Genomic DNA, 22,263 nt, shown 5'->3' with positions numbered 1-22,263 from the left:
GCAAAACAACAGGGTAAAAAACAACACCGTGAAGTCCGTACGAAAAGAAGGGGGTGGGGGGGATGGGGGGGTGCAAGGGGGAGAATCAAGACTCAGCTTGAATGGGACAGTTCTTGGGGGTAGATAGGAGTAGAATCATTCAGGTGTATATTGAAAAGTTATTTTTTTCAGAACGTCAGGGGTCTGGGAGCAGTCCGAAGCTCAGGGTGGAGAATTCCAGACAAACAGTACCGGCAGAGAAATAGGGGCTAATAGTGCAGCAGGTGCAGTGGCACCAGGGCCCAAGGATCAGGGGTCGACTTTATCCCAGTTATGAGGCGTTTTTTGTAACAAACCAGAGGATGGAGTGGGGGATAATATCCTAGCTTGTAGTGAAAGATTTAAGGCTTCAGAAAAATGGATGTCGTGACAGATAAAAAACAAGTCCAATATACTAACTCGCGCCAGTTCAGCCCAGCAGGTCACACATAGAGCTGTTCAGTATATTAATCCAGGGAGCAGTTTCCATGTATAATACAAGTTAACTGCTCACTCGATATAGGATCCAGCCCCCCACCCCCTCAATCCCCGTCTCCCACACTCACTGTCAGCATCGTAGCTGCTCTCCTGCCCCAGGATCTACCCCCGGCGCCTGACCTCACCTCCTTCTGCCCCCAGCGCCAGTTCACTCCCTCGCTCTGAAGTCATCCGCCCTCTCTCCCACTGCACCCGGGGCTCGCCCCCTGCGTTTCAAGGTCTCCCCCCCAGGTCTCATCTACGCTGCAGAGCCTTCAATGTGTAGCTACTAGGTCCGAACTATACAACCCCTATACATACGTCATGCAATGTAACCAACAATGAACGACAGGATAAAAAGACGAGGTGCCCCCGAAGGCGCTCACCCTATCGAGGTGAGGTTCATCACCTCAACAGCTGCATTAACCCTCTGCGTTGTTCAAGGCGTCTCTTCATGGGTGTTCATGGCAAAAGCGTTGGAGGATGAACCATGTTGGGCGGGGGGGGGGGGGGGGCGGGGGGGGAGGGGGGGGGTCTTAATAAGGAGGCTGCAGAGATGCGCTCCGAGGTGGAATTCCAGGGCAAGCACATTCCTTCTTTGAGGGGGGTGGGGGCAGCTGGAGTGTGTCAGGCATGAAGGTGGGATACACTGAACCCCTGGCACGCGCTGACACAGGGAAGAGAAGGGAGGGAGAGGTGTCAGCCTGAGAGGTCAAGGGTGAGCCTCTTGTACACATGCCATGATGGAGGAGAGAGGTGGGGGTTGGGCAGGTTAGCTCCAGCTGGGCTCCCTCTCTTAGGGGGTCAGACACAGTTCTGCACGGCGCCCTTGTCTCCTCAAAGCCCAGGTGTCCATCTGTTTGCCCAGCCCTGTAGGGAGGCCCAGCATCACGAGGTCAGAAGCAGCCAATCAGCTGACAGCACAGGACCAGGTTGGTACCCGCCAATGTGAGAAGCACTGGCCGTAAACTAAGACCTTTTGCACTTCTGTCACAGGCGTTCATAACCATTGCACCAATAAGAATCATTTCCTGTGATGTTCATCAAAACAAGAGTATCGGTATCTGTCCTAAGGCGTCTACTAGGAAGCACCCTTAATGTTCTATTACAATTGTAAGCAATGTTTACTTTTTTGTAAGCCAAAGTTTTTACACAGGCACTGATCTCCACAGTTTGGTAGCAATAGGTTCTTTTTTGTGGCATATGCTTATAATTAAAAAAATAAACTTTGTACCACTTTTCTAAGGCTAGTCGTATTTGCTTTGCCAATGCTTTTTTAATCTCTCATCTGTATCAATGCTGGCATGTGTTGCACTGCCATCAGGGCTCCATCCTCTCACCTCAGTGTCAGCTGTGAGCGGAGAAGACATCTGCTGTGCAGAGAGGAGTATGGTTTGCACAGAGTGGCACAGACCTTCATTTCATCGATTGCATACATCTGAGATGCAAAGCTTTCATGCAGTTCATTATTCACAAGACTCTAGATTGCAGTACAAATTGATATAGGAATATTTATTGTGGGGCAATGCTGCGATTTTCTCTGTTACCTACTAGGACACAAGGAATCGGCTGATCTATTTAATCAGTTTTTTGCATTGTGATTCTTTTTAAATAGCTATTCAATAAGCAGATCCATACCTACACCATTCGCACTTGCTTCATGGAAGGTGGTCAGCTGCGAGAAAGCTCTGAGAAGAAACCTTTCTGACAGGTAGAAGGGCACAGGAGACTGTTCAACGCTGCAGAGGTACACAGATCAATACTGACTTCGAGAACCTCGGTACAAGTCATGTCAGACCGTCTGCTGAGGGATGTCCGTCAACGACCAACTAACTGGACATCAGTGCCAACAGACAAGAAAGGGGTGGGTAGTGATGGTAGAAAGGGGTACACTTCCGACACGTTGAGCAAGTATAGTCAATAGCAGTTCATGTCGGAAATCGTGCAAACATGGGGTGGGTTATGGTGCTATGTGGTAAGATGCTCCACTACCCGAGAGCATACAGTAGTGCTTCAAAGAAACACTAAACATGATATATGGAACTATGCTCAACTGACTACTTGGCAGTATTTATGGATCAATGCTCAACCGATCTCTTTTGATGCCCTTAGCTACTAATTAAAGGAATCCACTACAAGCAACTCAACTGGAGGACATCTTTATTATGAACATTGTTTTGAGTGCTGCGGCCTCTGTGATAAATCAGCGCCAACAGGTTAGGTTCTTGTAAAGCACAAACGTTCACATACAGGGTTATCTTGGCACTGCAATGATAACAAGCATATGCAATACAATGGGTCTCGCGTATGCTCGAGTTACAGCTATTAGCATTGTAAATTCCTAACTAGACTTTTCCTGTCACTTAAATTGAAAATGAAAAGTAAAACAGTTGACATAAGCAAGCCGATTCAAAGCACCACGGCCGCCATGAGCATGAGCGCTAAGGAGACACACAAAAGGAAAAAAAGTTAGCTCAGAGTCAAACGTATCGTCAAAAGTACAATTATCTATGTAACAGGGTCAGTTTGCAAGGCGGTAACAAACCCCGCCACAAGGAGGGACAAACGTAAAGAATTTACCAAAGATAACAAAGACATTTTGAAAGGCAAGCCCATGAATGAGTGATAGTGATGGGCGTGCAGTGGGCGTGGTTAAAAGCCCACAAATAGATTACAACAGGTAAAAGCGCTTGCACGTTCAATCTAAAAAAAAAAAAGGGTCCTCAACCCACATCCCACAAGCCAACGTGAGGAGAAACTGTAATTATACAGACCTTAGGAAGAACCAGGTCTTCCAGGCCTTTCTGAACTTCTGCAGATCTGATTACTGAGATAAGGTAAGAAGAGTGTTCCACTGGACTGAAGGCGCCGCTGAACACGTGGTCCTTGGAGCTCAATGCTTGGTGTTGTGGGTAACACCAAGTAAAATGCTGACTGACAGGAAGAGATGTAAAATCATAAAAAATAGATTTGTGTACAAGTTTCAGAACTTCTACACAATATATCCCCAACTGGCAACCAGCGGAAGGCAATCAAGGCTGGAGAGACTTGGCTTCCAGCTTCCAACCCCAAGGCTGCCCTACGCCTGTGTGAACTAAACTTACAGGTACGTCCCGATACACAGTTGCAATCACCCTACCCCGCTAATAAGAAGCCATTCAGAGTTTGCACTTTGTGGGAAGAGGAAAACAAAAATGACATGTTAGACTGTAAAGTTGGAAGATGCAGGAACTGACCATGGCACCGACTTGGCTGACCCACAGAAAGCAAAGTTAAACTTAATGGAAAGACCGGAATTGGCTTGTGGCCCAGGGAAGAGAGCCAGAAAGGAAATCCCAAAACCACAGGGATGGGAAGGAGATAACACGTAGTCTTGAGGGATTCTACAGGTTAGCGCTAAGACTGAAGATCGAAACACAAAGTAGGCAACTTTAGAAACCAGAAAACCACGATAGAGCTATGTCCTTCATGCCTAAGTTGGGTCAGCAGGGTTTGATGGTTGACAGTGTCAAACGCAGCCAAAAGGCTGAGTAGAAGTTAAGCGACAGGAACATTAATGTCTTCAGTGCTCCGAAAGGTGGCAAGTGGGCGCAATGTAAAATACTACAAAATAGTAATACAGGGCCTCACGCTGCTGACCTCAGTGCAGCATCCCAGGCAGAGAAGGTAAGTCCTGAGACACTCACAGATTCCCCCTTTCCAGGGATATGTCCAGATCTCACCCTTCCTTCTCAGGGTCTCCATCAGAAACCAGAGCATCCAGTCCCTGCTGGGGCCTGCTTAAGTGACCGTGTTCTCAGGTCCCTAGTGGGTCCCAAGTGATCACTGTTCTTAGAAAGTTTAGTGGTCTTAAATTTTGCTTGTGTTCATTACCCTGGAATTGTACTAGACTGTTGAAAGTCGTGGTATTTTTTTTCCTTTTTAGGACACAATATGTTAGTTTTATGTTTTATTTGGATAACATTTTGAATGATGTCTCAAGAAGTAAACCATCTAGAAAATAAGTTGTGGAGGAGGGTGTTCATCAGGTCTAGGTTTTGGGGTGAGCAGAAAGTCACCATTTCAGTCTACTCAGGTTTTAGGCTTTTTAGGTTTTCGAGAGTGCATGGAGATAGGTTCCAGGTTCGGCGCAATGCGTGAAGCTTGAATCAGAGGACAAGGCTTTGTTGCAGAATAATGCGTTATTCTGCAGTTTAGGTAGAGGCATAGGTTTGCTCTTCTCAATTCAAGCAGCATTTCCAGGCCCATTACATTACAAGACACTGCAGCACCTGGAGGCTCAAGCTTTAGGAGTGTTTTTTACAAGAGTCAATTTACGTTGGAACAAGTAACAGACAAGCGAATGGTTCTGGATTGTTGACTCTACAGAGCGTTTTTGGGCCGGTTTCAAATGTAGCACTGGAGTTGGATGCCAGACGAATACGTTGAAATACAGGGAGAAGGGAAGCGTCACACTCGTTCCTTCATCTCTGTCCGGAGGGGTTTGTGATGCTTTTCCAGTTTTCCTGGTTCCTCAAGTTTGCTGCAAGTGAGAAAACTGCAGACTGTCAGGTGATAACTCAGTTCTGGATATCTCGTTGTTGTGGTATTTACGTCTCTTGGGGTGGTGAGTGGCTGAACCTCTCTTGCCTGGGTATCAGGGTCTGTTACCAGTGAGGAGGGGCATGTCAGCTTGATGGCATCCGCCCCATGGCGAGGAGCTCATTTGCCCCATGCTTCCAGGCATGCTCGCCAGTTGGGTGCCAAGGCCCGGGTCATTGGAATTAGGGATGAAGATCACTTGGCTTTGGTTGGATTGTACTTTGTGCCCCCTTGGGACCCCAACAGTGTCCAGAATGGGGCTATGGTGGAGTTCCTGACAGTGGCTTTAGAATGGTTTAGCGTATGATAGTAAATCTGTGTCACTCCCTGATCTCTCAAGGACCACTGGTGGTGGACGGTGCTTCAGCGGGAAGAGATTCTGTGGTCTATAGGTTATTGAGGGGTATTCAGTTACAGACATACGGCTCATGTAGCGCCTTGGCAAGCGAATAAAGCATTGAGTTAGTGGAAGAATAGGCCGCTGCCCAGGAGTACCTGGTCACAGAAGTTATGTATGTTGTGTCTGATGTTTTATGAGCAGGGGTGTCATGAACTCCCCGCTTTAGCAGCTACAGCAGGGATGGGGGTCTTTATAAGCCTTGTCTCTCTGCAACTCGGCAGACAAAAGCTCATAATGAAGGAAATAAAGGAATGCAGCATCAAAGAAAGAGCAAGCAAAACTAAGGAGGAACGAAGGATGGGTAAATAGAAAAGGGAAGGATGAATGGAATATTGAATGGAGGCAAGGGTGAAAGGAAGGAAGGGTGCATGAATGAGTGGGTGGATGAATGAATTAACGGATGAATGAGTGGGTAGATGGAGGAGTAGGTGAAAGGATGTCAGAGTAAAGGGATCGATGGTTAGGTGATATGGTCATGTGAGAAGATGGTGAAGGGAAGGGTAGGTGGATGACAGCTGAGAGGATGAATAGAAGGTAGAGTGGATGGATGGCAGAGTGGATGGATGGATAGACGTCCGGCAGATGGATGGGTGGATGGATGGGTGGATGGCAGAGTGGATGGATGGAAAGACGGTCGATAGCCGCAAGATGGATGCATGGATGGATGGATGGATGGATGGATGGATGGCATAGTGGATGGATGGATAGACGAACGACGGGCGGCAGATGGATGCATGGATGGGTGGATGGATAGACGGCCGGCAGATGGATGCATGGATGGGTGGATGGATGGCAGAGTGGATAGATGGATAGACGGCCAGCAGATGGATGCATAGATGGCAGAGTGGATGGATGGATGCATGGATGGATGGATGGCAGAGTGGATGGATGGATAGACGGACGCCGGCCGGCAGATGGATGCATGGATGGGTGAATAGATGGATGGCAGAGTGGATGGATAGATAGACGGACGACGGCCGGCCGATGGATGCATGGATGGGTGGCTGGATGGATGGCAGAGTGGATGGTTGGATGGACGGCCGGCAGATGGATGCATGTATGGGTGGATGGATGTATAAATACAGGAGTGCATGATGGATTGCAGAGTGGATGGATAGATGGTTGGATACATTAATGGCAGAGTGGATGGATGTATCAATGGATGGCAGAGCAGATGGAATAGGGAAATATTGGATCAAAGAATGAATGGATGACAGAATATGAAGGTGGGACAGTGGATACCAGCTGATGGCTGGAAAGTAGAAAGACGAATGGATAGATGTCTGGATGGAAGAGAAGAAGGAGCTCTTCTAGGGAGGGTTGGGTCACTTTCTTTCTGCCATCACAGCCTTGATTGAAAGTGGGGGTATTTAAGTTTCCTGGCTATGAGGGTGCCAGGCACAGAAGCTCTGACATACCAAGGAGAGCATTAGGGTAGGTCTGAAAAGAAACAAGTTCATTTTGCTTCTGTTTTCCGCCCGGGTTGCCCAGAACAGCCTGTAACGCTTTTGTTTACTGGACATCATGACACCAGCGGATTAGTCCCTTCTCACACCCGCGTGTGGTTTTATTCTAAACCTACAGATTATGTGGTCACTCATTACAAAAGTGGGTTAAAGAGGCAAATAATTCAGGCCTCTGGTTTTCACATTCTATGGTAATTTTTCTAGCAGCGTGACCATAAAATGAAGAATTTAAGAGACCGAGGCATTTATTATCCCCCCTTTCTCATCCCAGGGAAGTTATGTGACTGATTATATGCTTCATGGTTTATTTGAAATGCATTTGCACTTTGTAGAGCGTTCATCTTCCCGAGCAGGTAGCGCGACCATAATACATTTCCATCTTTCTTGGTAAATGTTCTATCCACTGTCTTGAGAATGAGCGGATTTGTTTATATCGTCGGTGTTTTGCCCGATAATTCAAAATGGATAATTCTTTTCCCATGAACAACTAGGGAAAATCGAATTTATTACCTTCGGAAAGATGGATGGGGTTTGGAGCTGTTTATTGTGGCGGGCAGATATACAGGAGTTCTGCAAGATTTCTCATTTCATAATGAGCTGTTTTGCCCTGTGTTACTGATGCAGCTCAAGGAGCTGTAATAAAGTCGTGTAAATAATACACATCAATGTCGTTAATATTGATTTTTCGGCCACAAGGCTAGAAAAATCCCGTTTTTTATGGACTCGACTGTATTCAGCAAGGATTGAAATCACCATTCCTCTCTTTTTTAGTGAATATTGTGCTACATTCTGCTTTAAGTTCCCTTCGAAGCGCTATGAAGAAAGCCCAGAAGATGAAATAAAACAGTCACTAAACCGAAGGTTCGTCGTACAAAGGGTGCAAGCGGGTGGGTGATGTGAGCGCGGGGATGTAGGAAGCTGGCTCTCTACACAGTGCCCTAAAATGAGGTACACTGTGCAGAGAGCCCAGTGGATCCCCAATTTGCAGAGGCAAAAGTAGAGAGGTCTAATGCTCTATTTTGTGGTAGTGTGGGCGAGCAGTTATGCTTATCAGAGGGCAGTGCCAAGCATTTGTTGTAGCACAGAGGCAATAAATGAGACACGCACTCAAAGAATAAATCCAAGACAAATTTATCAAAAATAATTCTGTTTATATATTTATTTCAAACCCAAGAACTTCGTAATCAGGTAAGTAAACTTTTAAGCATAAATACTTAGCAGTTTCAGAAATCAACAATGCAATTTTCTGAGTTCTTCCAATGTTATCCTATGGAGAAAAGCAATGTTCAGCAAATACAGGTTTAGGAACAACTTATGAGGTCAAGCTTAGAAAACAAAGGTAAACACTGGGCCCTGATCGGAACCACACCAGCAGGTCACACCGGGCGGCACTGTGGCGGCCGGATACAGAGGTGCATGAAGGCATCGGGTGCCCAATGGTTCTCGATGGGAGTTGGACCTTGTGATAAAGAGGATGCAGGCTCTGACTAGGAAGCCTGTCGGGGACAACAAGCAGGTAGGTGGAAGATCTGGGGTGCTCAGGGTGTTAGGTGAACCTTTGGTCCTCTTCTCCTGTGCCCTTGGGCGAAGGATACAGGGGTGTCTTTAGGTGTCAGGTTTTCTTGTCCAGGAGCACACGGAGTCACAAGATCCTGCCTGTTGAGGCTGCAGACGTCATCGGGGAGTCAGGCAGGGGTAAATCCAGGGTGGACTCGAGCTCTTAGGAGCTGGGGGGACATCGTTGGCACCAGTGACCCACCTCGGATCGGGTCAGGGGCGATGGGTACAGTGGTTGCTGGAGGTGTCAGGTTCTCGCTCACCACCAGGCTGGGGAAGAGGGGGCCTGCGTGCTGTGGCAGCAGATGCCTGGGGAACAGTTTTGCCCTTGCCTCATGGTGAGAGTCCAAGATGGGTGAGACCACACTGGACTCAGTCTCTGAACAAAACCGCGTTGACACTGCTGGTTGGCTTCACTTCAAGTCACGGACAAGGGGTTCAGTCACTTCAGGTGTCAGGTTTCTGAAGTTCCAGCAGCTGCAGAGTCTCTTTCCTGGAGTTTCTTATTGCAGGGCAGGTCCGCTGCCCACGGGAGACTTGAGTATTTAGTGAAGGCTGGATGAGTTGGCTTTTTCTGCAGAGTCCTTTGAGGTGACCAGGCAGTCCGGCCTGGTCAGCTGCTTCCTCTTTTTCCTCTTCTGTGGGTGCAACTCTTCTTTGTCCAAGTCTTCTTAGGTTGTCAATCAGAGCTCTAGGGTTCAGAGGTGCCACCTAAATAATCAATTTAGGGGCATTGCAGGGAGTGCCAGGTGGAGGAAAATGGTCTGACCACCGTTAGGGTGCTAGCCCTTTCTATGACCACTTCCGTTGGGAAGTGGGCATAACCCTAACCCTAGTGGCCTAATTCCTTTCCAAACAAGATGGAAGAATTTTAAAAGCAGTGTCCACTTCAGCTCGTCCACCTTAGGGGTGGGACTGACATGGAGTGGGCACTAATCTAGCTAATTTTCCCACCTGTGCTGCTGCTAAAAGCGGGGTCAGGACATGGGGGGGTTGGTCATCGTCACCATCTGGAGAGAACTGGGCTGCATTTTAAAGTCAGCAAGACCTTTAAAGCTCCCGCCCTGGAATGTCCATCCTTCTCTGGATGAGGTGTTATCACCTCTGCCAAGAGCAGGCCTTTGTTCTGGGCCTCCAAGAGTTTTGGCTCTCACCTTAGGGGGGCAGAACTCCATCCAGGGTGGCTGCACTGGTTTGGGCCATTTAGTGAACACAGCAGTAGCCAGGCAGGTTTTCAGGGGCACCTCTACGGTGCCCTCTGGGTGCAGGTATTGGTGAATCCCACACTGGCATCAGTGTGGGCTACTAAAATATCTTTATATTCAGAGAAGCCATCATGTAGGTGGGGAACTCGTAGTGACCAGTGTCCAGCACATGTGTTAAAATGGCTTCCCTGTTCACTTACTATGACTGAGAATCGACAAAGACTTAGCAGGGGCATATCTGCTCATGCAGGTCTGCCTTCACATGTAATATACTGCATCCTCCCTTTATGGCTGAAAAGCCTGCTTGAGGGGTGACTTACATATATTACACGCAGTGTCAAGGGGACATGGCACACAAGCTATGTGCCATGTCGTGTTTTCATTATAGTTCTGCACCACGACACGCAGCCTGCAAAAGCAGCACTGTGTGCACTTAGGTGAGAGGGTCCCTGAGGGTGGCACAATTTGTGCTGCAACCCTCAGTGGCCTTCCTTTAGTACCCCAGGCCCAAGGTACCAGGGGTACCATTTACTAGGGACTTACAGTGGTATCTAAAGGTTTTGCCAATTGGTAAAATTGACTGTGAAGTTTTGGAGGAAAGAGATCTGGTATTGGGGACCTGATTAATAGGGACCCAGTGCGCTTTTGGTCAAAATTACACCAGAAAGCAGGCAAAAAGTGGGGGTTGAACATGTCTAACGAGGCACTTTGATACAGGGAAGTTATGAGGGGGTTCTCACAGAACACCTCAGGGGAGGGTACCCAAGTTCTATTCAACCAAAATCCAAAGAAAGCGGGTCCAGACTTTGCCCAGGCCCGCATCATCTTAAGGTGAAACTGTTCAAAACCAGTTCCCTCTTTAGAGCAATTGAACATAAAGCATATTTTTACACTATTTTATTGGCCGGGTTAACATGCAAGTGCCTGACTGTGGGTTTGGTGACAACTCTACTTGGCATTAAAAATGAGATGCTCACCTCCCTCCAAGTCATTACAGACTCTGGTTCCGAGTTAGGGGGGTGAAGGGGATGGGGCTTTTACTGCATCCGAGACCAGGCTGCACGGTCTCTGTTGGGGAAGACCAAGGCTGATTTGCATGTGGCTGGTTCCGGCCAGAGGATTTTAAAAGAAAGTGCAATGGACTGGATTTTGGCCAGCGCAATTGCCAGTGGCTGAGATTAGCACCCGACTCAACACATTTTTTTTTTTTCATTTTGATGCTCTAAATGCAACAGGTATGCACAGAACTTTGTAGGTCCTTACTGCCACAGAACTCAAGCTGCACCCTACAGAGGAGGCCCGAATAAGTCGAACCGATCTGTCATTTCTTGTGTTTTCCATTCAGAGGGGACCTAGTACGGTAGTTCAAACTGGGCTGTGTCTATTGCAGAAGGCCTAAGGCTGATTTGCATGTAACTGGTTCCTGTCTGAGGTGGCGTGGTGGGCAAACAAAAGATGGACTTGATTGTGGCACAGAGTGGCTCAGAGACTGAGATTAATTCAAGCATTCCATTAATCACTTTTTTCTTTTCCTTTGAGACAAGTTCTGACAGAATGGTACCTGGACGCTCCTATGCGTATATCTTTTTTACTCTCACAAGTAAATCAGAACATTTAAGGACATCGCCCTCCCTCCACAAATTCAGAAGGAGACTCAAGCCCTGGCTCTTCGCCTGAGACCCCCCCCCCCGATCAGCCTGGAGCCGTGGCCTGTATACCCTCTGGGTGAATAATGCGCTCTACAAATCCGGATGATTGATTGATTGACAAGTGTTTGAGCAGGTACCTTCACAAGAGGTGGGAAGCCGTTGTCCAGCTGCATGTGCTATACTGACAGCCTGTAGCCACGGAAGCGGAAAGACACTGTACAAAGAGGAGAGGTGTTAAAGAGGGCCCTGGAACCACACTGGAATGGTTGCATCCAACCACCTGCCCATGGCTTCCCTGCATGGGCTGAGGTCAGTCGCAGCTCGCTTCGCTCATAAGGAGCTGGGCGGGGCAGCACACCGGGGAGCGGGTGTTAAAAGGGGGTCTAAAATTTGATTTAAAAAATAAAATAAAAACTTACCTCGCTCCCCTACGCTCTTATCCTCAGTCTCGCTGCAGGCACAGGCTCCCAGCCTGCCCTGCGGCTAATCCTGATGCTGCTCAAAGCAGCGTCAGGATTGGCTGGAAGTGCCCAGCCAGGGCGCTCCCCGGCAGACTGTGCAGGCTCTCTCCAGCCCGGCAACACAGTGCCAGGCTGGAGAGAGCCTACTGGGCATGTGTGTTTGGTCGGCCCGAGACGGCCGGCCAAACATAGATGCCCAGTGAGGGGAGGGCACAGTGCACTCCCCTCACTGCTTGTCACTCCTGTGACCCCGCACCTTTAACAAATAATAACCAGGGGTTATTATTGTTTCGTTTGTTAAAGGTTTTGCAGCTTCTTCTGCTGGCGGAGGCCGACACTCCTCCGCCCTAACGGAGGAGCCACCGCTGGCTGAGATATACATGATCCGCAGTGAGATTTACCGCTGCTCTGTGGTGGCAGTGCCTGGGCAGGCATGTTCAGCTACCTGCACCTTGAGCAATGGAGCATTACAAAGACAGGAGACATGCCAGGGATGCCCCCTCAGACTCCTGATGGCTGCATGAAACATCGCACAAGAGAAGAACAGGAGTAACGACCACTAGCAGATAGAAAAGCCCCAGGCAAAGAAGGGAACCCCAAACACCCAAAATGAAAAACTCACAAGGGCTGATTCACCCCTCATGAGATGCTGCACCCTAATGCATCACATCAGATGTTAAAGACACTGACTTCTCACAGAGTGCACATGAGTCAATACTGCTTAGTGGGTCAATGCAAATGCTGTTGACATTTTTCATAACCATACTGACAGAAGAGAGACAGCGCCGACTCATGGTACAATAGCGCATGAGATGTATCTTTTACTATGCATCCAAGAAACCCAAAGGAAGCACCCCAAGAGCATCAAATTAGTGACACATCACTTCATATGTTTGATCGCATACATTTGAGATGCAAATCTTTCATGCAGTTCATTAGTCACAAGACTCTAGATAGGCATATGTCTTGTGTGGCAACGCTGTGATTTTTTCGGTTGTCTACTAGGACATAAAGAGTCTTGCTGATCTATTTTCACACTAATGTTAAGCACGTTTATATTTTTTATATATTGTGATTCTTTTTAAATAGTTACTCAATAAGAAAATACATACCTACACCATTCGCACTTGCTTCATGGTAGATGATCAGCTGCGAGAAAGCTCTGAGAAGAAACCTTTCTGACAGCCAGAAGGACACAGGAGACTGTTCACCACTGCAGAGGTACACAGATCAATACTGACTGCCAGAACCTTGGCACAAGTCATGTCAGCCTGTCTGCTGAGGGATGTCCGTCAACGACCAACTAACTGGACAACAGCGCCAACAGGATAGGTTTTTGTAAAGCACAAACGTTCACACACCAGTGCTACAATTAAAAAAATAAATAAAAAAGGCCCTCCCACCACATCTCAAAAGCCAAAGTGAGGAGAAACTGGAACTATGCAGACCTTAGGAAGGAACCAGGTCTCCTAGGCCTTTCTGATCTTCTGCAGATCCCACCACTGAGGTAAGGTAAGAAGAGTGTGCCACTGGACCGAAGGAGCCACCAGGCAGGCCAAACAGCGTAAAGACTTTTGATAAATCCTGGGAGCATCCAGGAGAAATTGGTCCTTGGAGCTCAATGAACATTGTGGGTAGCACCAGGTAAAATGCTGACCGAGAAGAGGAGGACTAAAATCAAAAGAGATTTGCGAACAAGGAACAGAAACTTCAACACAATATATTCCCTAACGGGCAACCAGCGGTGGGTTATCAAGGCTGGAGAGACTTGGCTCCCAGCTTTCAAGCCCAAAGATGACCTACAGGCGTAAACTGCACCAGTTGCAATTTGTGAACTAAGCTTAAAGGTAAGTCCAGATGCACAGGGTTGCAATCGCCCAACCACGCTGAAATGAAGACATTCAGAATTTGTACTTTGTGGAAGGAGGAAAACAAGAAAAAACATTTTAGAGTGTAAAGTAGGAAGAAGCAGGAACCGACCATAGCATGGACTTTGCTGACCTACAGAAAGCAAAGTTAACAATGGCAACATTTTTCTTTAGAAAAACAGGAGCTGGCGTAAGACCCAGGAAGAGGGGTAGAAGGGTAATTCCCAAAAAACAATAGGGAAGGAGATGGCATGGTCTTGAGGGATTCTACAGGTTAACGCTCTGCCTGAAGATCGAAACGAGAAGAAGGCAACTTAAGAAACCAGAAACCCACAATGAAGGTACATCCTTCATGCCCAAGTCTGGCGAGCAGGGTTTGATGGTTGACAGTGTCAAACGCAGCTGAAAGGTTGAGTAGGAATAAAGTGGCAGGAATGTTACTATCTGCACAGCTCGTCCAGAGCAGCCAGTGGCGTAGCGTGGGTTGTCAGCACCCGGGGCAAGGCAAGTCATTTGCGCCCCCTAACCCGGGGCAAGGCAAGTAATTTGCACCCCCTAACCCGGAGCAAGGCAAGTAATTTGCGCCCCCTAACCCGGGGCAAGGCAAGTAATTTGCGCCCCCTAACCTGTGGATTTAGTCTCTTCCAAGATGTTGCGCCCGGTGCGGTCGGCCCCCGCTGCACCCCCCACGCTACGCCACTGAGAGCAGCCACTACCGCCACTCCTGTGGTGGTGCAGAGCACCACTCGAAGTATTACCACCAGCTCCTTTGTGCACTAAGAAAGGTGGCAAGTGGGGGCAATGTAAAATACTGCAAGGAAGAAATACAGGGCCTCACGCTGCTGACCTCAGTGCAGCATCCCAGGCAGAGACGGTAAGTCCTGAGACACTCACAGATTCCCCCTTTCCAGGGATATGTCCAGATCTCACCCTTCCTTCTCAGGGTCTCCATCAGAAACCAGAGCATCCAGGCCCTACCTGGCCCTGATGAGGTGACCAGTGCTCTCAGAAAGTTCAGTGGTCTTCCATTTGGTTATTCTTCATCACCCTGGAATTTTACTAGACTGCTAAAATGAGTGGTAGTATTTTTTTGCAGCCATGTAGCAAAGACGTTGTAGAGGAGGGGCTTTATCAGGTCTAGGTTTGGAGTGGGCAAGAAGTCAGCCTTTCAGCCTACTCAGGTTTTAGACTTTTAGGGATTTCAGGATAGGTTCCAGGTCTGCTGCAATGCATGAGTTTCCTATCAAGAGAGGAACATTGTTTGTTGCAGAATAATGTGCTATTCCACAGTTCAGATGGAGGGAGAGGTTTGCTCATCTCAATTCAAGCAGCGTTGCCAGGCACAGGGCACTGAAGCGCCTGAAGGCTCGCGTCTAGGGCATGTTTGTTTTTGTTTACAAGGACAAATTTACGTTGGAAGAAGAGCCAGAAAATCGAATTGTTCATTGATTACTCTGGATTGCTGATTTTTTGGAGCAGATTCAAATGTAGCACTGGAGTTGAATGCCAGAAGAATATGTCAAAATACAGGGAATAGGGAAGCGTCACACTCGTTCCTTCATCTCTGTCCGGAGGGGTTTGTGATGCTTTTCCAGTTTCCCTGGTTCCTCAAGTTTGCTGCAAGTGAGAAAACTGCAGACTGTCGGGTGATAACTCAGTTCTGGATGCCTTGTTGTGGTATTTACGTCTCTTGGGGTGGTGAGTGGCTGAACCTCTCTTGCCGGTGTATCAGGGTCTGTTACCAGTGAGGAGGGGCATGTCAGCTTGATGGCATCCGCCCCATGGCGAGGAGCTCATTTGCCCCATGCTTCCAGGCATGCTCGCCAGTTGGGTGCCAAGGCCCGGGTCATTGGAATTAGGGATGAAGATCACTTGGCTTTGGTTGGATTGTACTTTGTGCCCCCTTGGGACCCCAACAGTGTCCAGAATGGGGCTATGGTGGAGTTCCTGACAGTGGCTTTAGAATGGTTTAGCGTATGATAGTAAATCTGTGTCACTCCCTGATCTCTCAAGGACCACTGGTGGTGGACGGTGCTTCAGCGGGAAGAGATTCTGTGGTCTATAGGTTATTGAGGGGTATTCAGTTACAGACATACGGCTCATGTAGCGCCTTGACAAGAGAATAAAGCATTGAGCTAGTGGAAGAATAGGCCGCTGCCCAGGAGTACCTGGTCACAGAAGTTATGTATGTTGTGTCTGATGTTTTATGAGGGTGTCAGGCACAGAAGCTCTGACATATCAAGGAGAGCCTGAGGGTAGGTTTTATAAGAAACAAGGTCACTTTGCTTCTGTTTTTCACCCAGGTTGCACAGAACAGCCTGAAATACTTTTTTTTTTAACCCGACGTTATGACATCAGGGGTCAGTCTGCGTCTCCTACCGGAGTGTGGTTTAAGTCTAAACCTATAGATAACGTTGTTGCTCAGATTACAAATGTGGTTAAACAAGCGAATATTTCAGTCTTCCAGTTTTCACATTTCATTGACATTTTTCTAGCAGTGTGACCATAAAAAACACAGAAGGATTAAAGAGGCATTTTTATCTTTGCTGCTTTCCCAGGGGACTCGTGCTCTTTGGCTACGTGACTGATAATATGTTACAAGGTTTATTTGGAAAACATTTGCTATTGGGAGCGTTAATCTTCCCGAGCAGATAGTACGACAATAACAAATGTATCTCGTTCTTGGTAAATGTTCATTGCACTGTCCTGAAAATGAGCGGATTCGTTTATATCTTCAGCATTTATCCTAAGAATTCAAAATGGATAATTCTTCTTCCATGAGCAGCAGGGAAAATCGAATTTATTACCTTAGGAAAGATGGATGGGGTTTGGAGCTGTTTATTGTGGCGGGCAGATAAACAGGAGTTCTGCAAGATTTCTCATTTCATAATGAGATATTTTGCTCTGCGTTACTGGTGCAGCTCAAGGATCCATGTCTTTAATATTGATTTTTCGGTCACAAGCCTAGAAAAATCCCGTTTCCTTATGCACTCCAATGTATTCAGCAAGGATCGTATTTACCATTCTTGTCTGTGATTTTTAGCGACTATTGTGCCAACATTCTGCTTAAGTCCGCTTAGAAGAGCTATCAAAAAAGCCCAGCGTGCACCAGTAGAAGAAATAAAACAGTCACTAAACCGAGTGCTCATTGTACAAAGGGTGCAAGCAAGAGGGTGATGTGAGCCCGGGGAGGAGGTTCTCACGCAACACCTCAGGCCAGGGCGGGATGGCAGAGGGTTCAGTACAGTGCTTAATGTGTAAATAAAAACGTGCCGGTGCCCAAAGCCCCTCCCCCTTAAACACACAGCTGCTGCTATTAAATGTGCGAGCACGGAATACTGAGGCAGCGTAATCCTGAAGCCATCTCGGGCCTCTTCAATCCATTTACAGCCACTCCCTGCCCTTCACCTCACTCTTGCAGCTTTCTGCTTTCTCCCTTTGTGACACTTTTTCGTTTTTCTCTTCCTCTCGTCTTTCCCATGTGTGTCTTTTGCTCGCAGTAAATGCTTGATGCAGAAAAATAAGTGCCGGTGCCCTGCACCGGAAACCACAAGCACAAATTAAGCACTGGTTCAGTGTCTTCTGAACTGGGCCATCTAGGCGGCTGCCTGGCGAGGTGATTATTATCTTAGCCTAAAGAGGGTCTAAAAAAATGTCCAAAACCATTACGTAAAGTGGCCGCTGGGAATCAAGATGCAGTCACCGAGGTGCAACTTTTGAGACTACGAGGGGAGGGAGGCATAGGCGCTGGAAGTAGGGGTGCTGCGGCACCCCCAGAAACTATCATGCTGAGGTTCAGAAGGTGAATGAGCATTAAAGATGCCTTTACATTCTCGGTGTGTCCTGTCACAGTTGCTGTGCGGCCAATCAGGCTTTGCTTATGAAAAATTGTTGCTTATTCAGAATCGGGTGTGGAATTGTATTTCCCCGACTGCAAAGTGAGAAGATTTTGTAAAAGTGACGTAGGTGACAGTCCTGCTGGGGTACACCAAATGAAAGGAAAAGCTGTACCGTCAGATTTTATTAACACACATTTAAATAAATTCAGAGCTGTTCCAATCCGGAGCCCCGGAAATATATTCGGTCCCGGGCCCCCAAAATCCATCAGATGCCCCTGGATTTTGTAAGAGGAAAGTGGAAATGCTACTCCGGGAGGGCACCACTGCCCAGGCCGCCCTCCCACCAGGAGTCGAGACGCAGGAATCAGACGCCGCATTTAAGGATGCCTGGGATTGGCAGAGGAACAGGTTCAGTGTGAGGGCGGAGTGTGGAATTTAGACCACTCTGAAAGGCAGGGATTCTGTCAGCCGGAGACAGCACACCACGGTGCGTAACAAAGGCCCCCGCATCCCCCGTGCTGCGAGGGAGGGGGGCACTGTGCATGGGCGGCAGGCCCCTGACTGGCTGCATGGGGGAGCCTCCCCCACGTACTTTGCGGGGGGGGGGGGCTCAAGTTTCGTTAAGGCACCGAGACCACTGCGGACCTGCGCTACGTGTTCAATTAACCCCCGTGCATCACATAAAAGCGGGGACCCTCCCCTGCACGGCCACGCGCATTCAACCGGGACACAGCTGAGCATCCTAAGACAATACCGACCTCTCACGGCCTGAAGAGGTGGGCGCCGGCCAGGCGCTGCGAACCGCTTTATGGCCAGCCATACTGGACACGTTTACCACTTAATGCCATACATGTCAGTAACATTTCAGATAATTCAGAATGCACACATTACACAGTGGCGTAACAAAGGCCCTCGCAGCCACCGCTGTGCGGGGGGGAAAGAGGGGGCACCCGAGCTCCGGGGGGGCCCTCAGCACAACACTTGGCCTGTGTGAGCCAGAGTGGGCCCACCTCCACGTTCCTTGCGGGGGGGGGGGGGGGTGTTCGTCACACCACTGACATTACAAGGGCGTGCAGTTGGTCTAGAAGAGGGCATAATGGGGGCCTGAATGGGTGATTATATTTGTCTGTGGTTACATTACGGGCTCCTTGGCACAGTCTTGTTTACGGAAGAGACGACAGCAGAAACATGCTACCGTCCAGTCTCTATATCGCACGTGTACCGAGATTTTACCCTCCAAGCAAGACAATGTGTTGGCACACCAAAGAACTGAAACAAAGAGTGGTGATATAATCTGGCCAAAATCACACAAGGGTAGAAGCTGGGACTTGAAGTTAGATACCTGATAGTGGCGTAACAAAACTCGAGCGACCCCCCCACCAAAGGCTGGCACCCCTGAAAGCTCAAGCCTGACTCCAGCAGGATGTGGGACTCTGGCAAAGCTCATGGTCCTTTTGGAGTCTCAAGCCCAAAACACGTTGAGATGTTATGTGGCTTCTCTGCCTCCCACGAAAGGCAAAGCATGAACCATTGATGTAGAAAGGGGGAGAGATAAAACGAGAAACAGTGCCAACATCTCGATGAGCACCAACTTTCATTGAATGCAAAATCACTTGGGTTCACCCTGGACTCCAAGCGCACCCTCAAGGAAGAACCCCCCCCCCCAACAAAAAATAAAAGCACAACTTCTTCCACAAAGCAGTTCTAGAGCTGTTCGTACTCTTGCATCTGGATGGTGGTAAAGCCCCACTCCGGGGCGTGCCAGCCTCCACACTGGCACGTCATGAGCATCACCATGAGCAACACACCATAGCATGGCTCGTCACCTCCCCTTGAGAGCCTGCACCATCATCAGAACCAGCTACATCATTTATAAACCCAACGCTACCAGCACCCTTCTTATCTTGCAGGCAAGTTCACTATCTTTAGTTGCTCTGGACACACCTGCATCTCGGGCTTGGACTACATACTGAGAAACAGAAAAACAAGGAAGCAAGCTGTTTAAATCTATGCACCAGGAACTGGAACAACCCCATTTCCATCATCCACACAAAATGCTCCTTTTTAAAGAGCACTACATCACAATGTTTAACAGTCCAGGAACCAGCTACCTCTCCTATATCTGTTGACTTTATGCTTGCCTTTGACCCTGTACAGAGCTTCAGTGTCTCTTGGCTGGATTCTTGCTATAGAAATACGTACAACCTAAAGAGAAAATGCCCATTGTGAAACTAGAAGCCAGGGGTCAACCCTGGCTTCCATACTTGACCAAACTGTGTGAGCCTAAAGAAATGTCTGATTTCACCGAGCCTCCTTTCTCCTCAAGATCACATTTAAACAGACCTTCAAAAGCGTGAATCCAGGATGTGCACTATATAAAAACATAGTGTTAGATTTGAGAGACTATAATGGTGCTCCATCTTGAATAAGAAGCTAGGTCTCGTGTGAGAACTGACTTGCCTCTTAATGCAGGTCAGGGGGCATGAACATTTCTAAGTTCATGGGGAAAAGATCCGGCGTAACAGCCTGAACTGCTGAATTCGGCGCTGGGAGAACCAGGTTTGAGTCTCAGCATCGGCTCCACATCCAGCAATTCTGGGCAAATCACTTAATGTCCCTTTGCATACAGTTCAGAACCATGAGACCCTCAATGGTGATTCGCTGTGCTTTACAAATACTGGGTTTATTTTATATTTCCCAAAAAATCAAAATCACTTTTAATAAATACCGCTCAATGCAGTGGCATAATATGATGCCCTAAGGTAAAATGCTTCTGCTTGTTAAGAAATACACTTTTTCGCATTTTGAAGAGTATTTGTTATATTTTTAAATGTTGTTTGGTGCATGATTTCCATACCAAATATTTTCAATTCGTGCACATGCTCTTACAGCAAAACGGGACAGTTAGCTCGGCTCTCTCTGTTCGCTCCCCCACCTCTAAGTAAACCTAGTTGCAAAGCAATGGAGGGCTGTACAAGACAGAAGAAGTGCAGAACATGCATATGATGCAGCGCAGGTCGTACTAGGCAAGGGACAGAGAAGTGGGTTCCCAGACGACTCAGGGAGAGGTACAAAGGCAGAAGCAGGGTGGCAGAGAAGGGCTTAGGGAGCCATGGCTGTGAAAAGTGAGATGCAGAATGTGATGAGGGGCCCCAAGCCTGCCATATTATCTATAGGTACTAGACTAATAGGAGGCCCCGAAGGATAAGGCGGTGCACCCTCCGCCACAGGGGCTTGCATTTCACTTCTTATCATTGCAGAAGAAGGCGTATTGACTTTAAGTTGCAAAGATTCAAACTTAACTGCTTCACCAAGTTTCCTCTCTAGGAACAAACGCGTCTTTTAGCAAATACCAGGACAGCACCAGCTCTGCCCAGGCCGTGTTAAGCAGATAATAACCTACCGGCACCACCACTTGCCCTTTGATGCATGTCAGCAGCTCATCCAGTCCTGTTTCCTTTGCATGATGGGAGCTGTAGTGCAACATTTCAAATGAGAAAAGCACCGCCACATGTACCAGAAGCAGGACAAATTGTAGCATATGGATATCGCAGCTCTAGCACCCAGGGCCAGCAGGTTGTGTTCTATCACAGGGAAACTCACCTGTTGGAAGAGTACGCCGGGCAAGAGATGAATATCGCCACCAGCGCCAACTCTCATAGTGCCCCTGACAACCTTACAGGGCAGGGGAGACCCTGAAGCGAGCCAAGGGTCTCCTTGGAAGCTCCCTCTGGAAACGTGCAAGGGTCGAGGGCGATGGTAACAAGTAGCACTTTCAGCAGCCCAGGAAGATCAGCGTGTCTGCCCCTGGCAAGGATGCCCTTGCCCCCTTAGAAATGGAATCCCATGCAGGTGTAAGGCAGATGGACGCCTGTAATGCAAGGGAGTGCTTAGATCAAGAAATCCTGTCCTGGATGGGCGCAGCGGGTGGACGCTCACAGAGTCCCAATGCTCCTGTAGTCTGCAGTAGATGCCCTGCGCATGAAGCCTGCTTGGGGCACACACACGCCTCAGACGCAGCCTGGCACCGGTGTCCGTCTCTTCCCCTGGCTTCCTTGTTCAGCGCCGGCAGGATGCCATCAAGAGATGCCTGGGTACCACTGCCGCTCTCCTCCCTGCATCCTTCCTCACAGGGCTCTTAAAGCCTCCGAGGGGCAGGCGCCCGCGACTCGCATTTTATCCCGATTGGGCACACTGAAAGACGTCACGACGCAGCCGACCAATCGCAGGGCTGCCCGGAAAGCCCCGGCATCCAATTAACTCTTCGACTCGCGCTCTAGCCCGCAGCTGCGGACGGGAGGGGGGAGCCGCTGTGTTTTCGCTCCGCTGTGTGTCTGAAGCCAGCGAGCGGGGTTTGTATGCTGAAGTGACCCCCCCCTCCTCCGTACAGTTGACTTGACCCGTCCGCGAGCGCCGCCCTGTGCGCCGACAGGAGGACGGGGCTGGACCCGGGAGGGCTGGGCGGCAGCAGGGCGGATGGCGGGGAGGCCTCCGCGGGGGCGCGCCCTGTCCCTGCCCGGGTCCCCCTGAATTTATAAGCAAAGACATGCTCGTGCTAATTTCTAACGTAATATTTGTATCAATTTTCAGTTAGTATCTGGTTTTTGCTCGTGTCTGATGACGTGTTGAACTCTTTTTAATTACGTGCACAGAACTTCTTGCATTGCGCGCGCCCTTCTTTCTACTGTGAAGTTGTTGTAGTAATGAAGTACTCCACTAATGAGATGGTAACCTAGTTTATT

At 48.5% G+C, this 22,263-nt stretch overlaps 1 protein-coding gene across 1 annotated transcript in view; it reads right to left on the bottom strand.

Annotated features, from left to right (window-relative positions):
- The window catches only part of LRRC24 (leucine rich repeat containing 24), a 132,922-nt gene extending 111,263 nt beyond the window's left edge, over window positions 1-21,659 (bottom strand). Inside the window, exon 1 of the mRNA XM_069220917.1 lies at window positions 21,125-21,659. The gene's annotated coding sequence lies outside the window, so the exon portion shown is untranslated. The remainder of the gene's footprint in view (window positions 1-21,124) is intronic.
- Window positions 21,660-22,263: the final 604 nt, after the last annotated feature.

The sequence above is a fragment of the Pleurodeles waltl genome, chromosome 2_2, assembly GCF_031143425.1.
Source record: "Pleurodeles waltl isolate 20211129_DDA chromosome 2_2, aPleWal1.hap1.20221129, whole genome shotgun sequence".
In the NCBI taxonomy this organism is placed as follows: domain Eukaryota; kingdom Metazoa; phylum Chordata; class Amphibia; order Caudata; family Salamandridae; genus Pleurodeles; species Pleurodeles waltl.
Note: the sequence above shows the minus strand (reverse complement) of the source record. Positions and strands in the feature narration are given on the sequence as shown.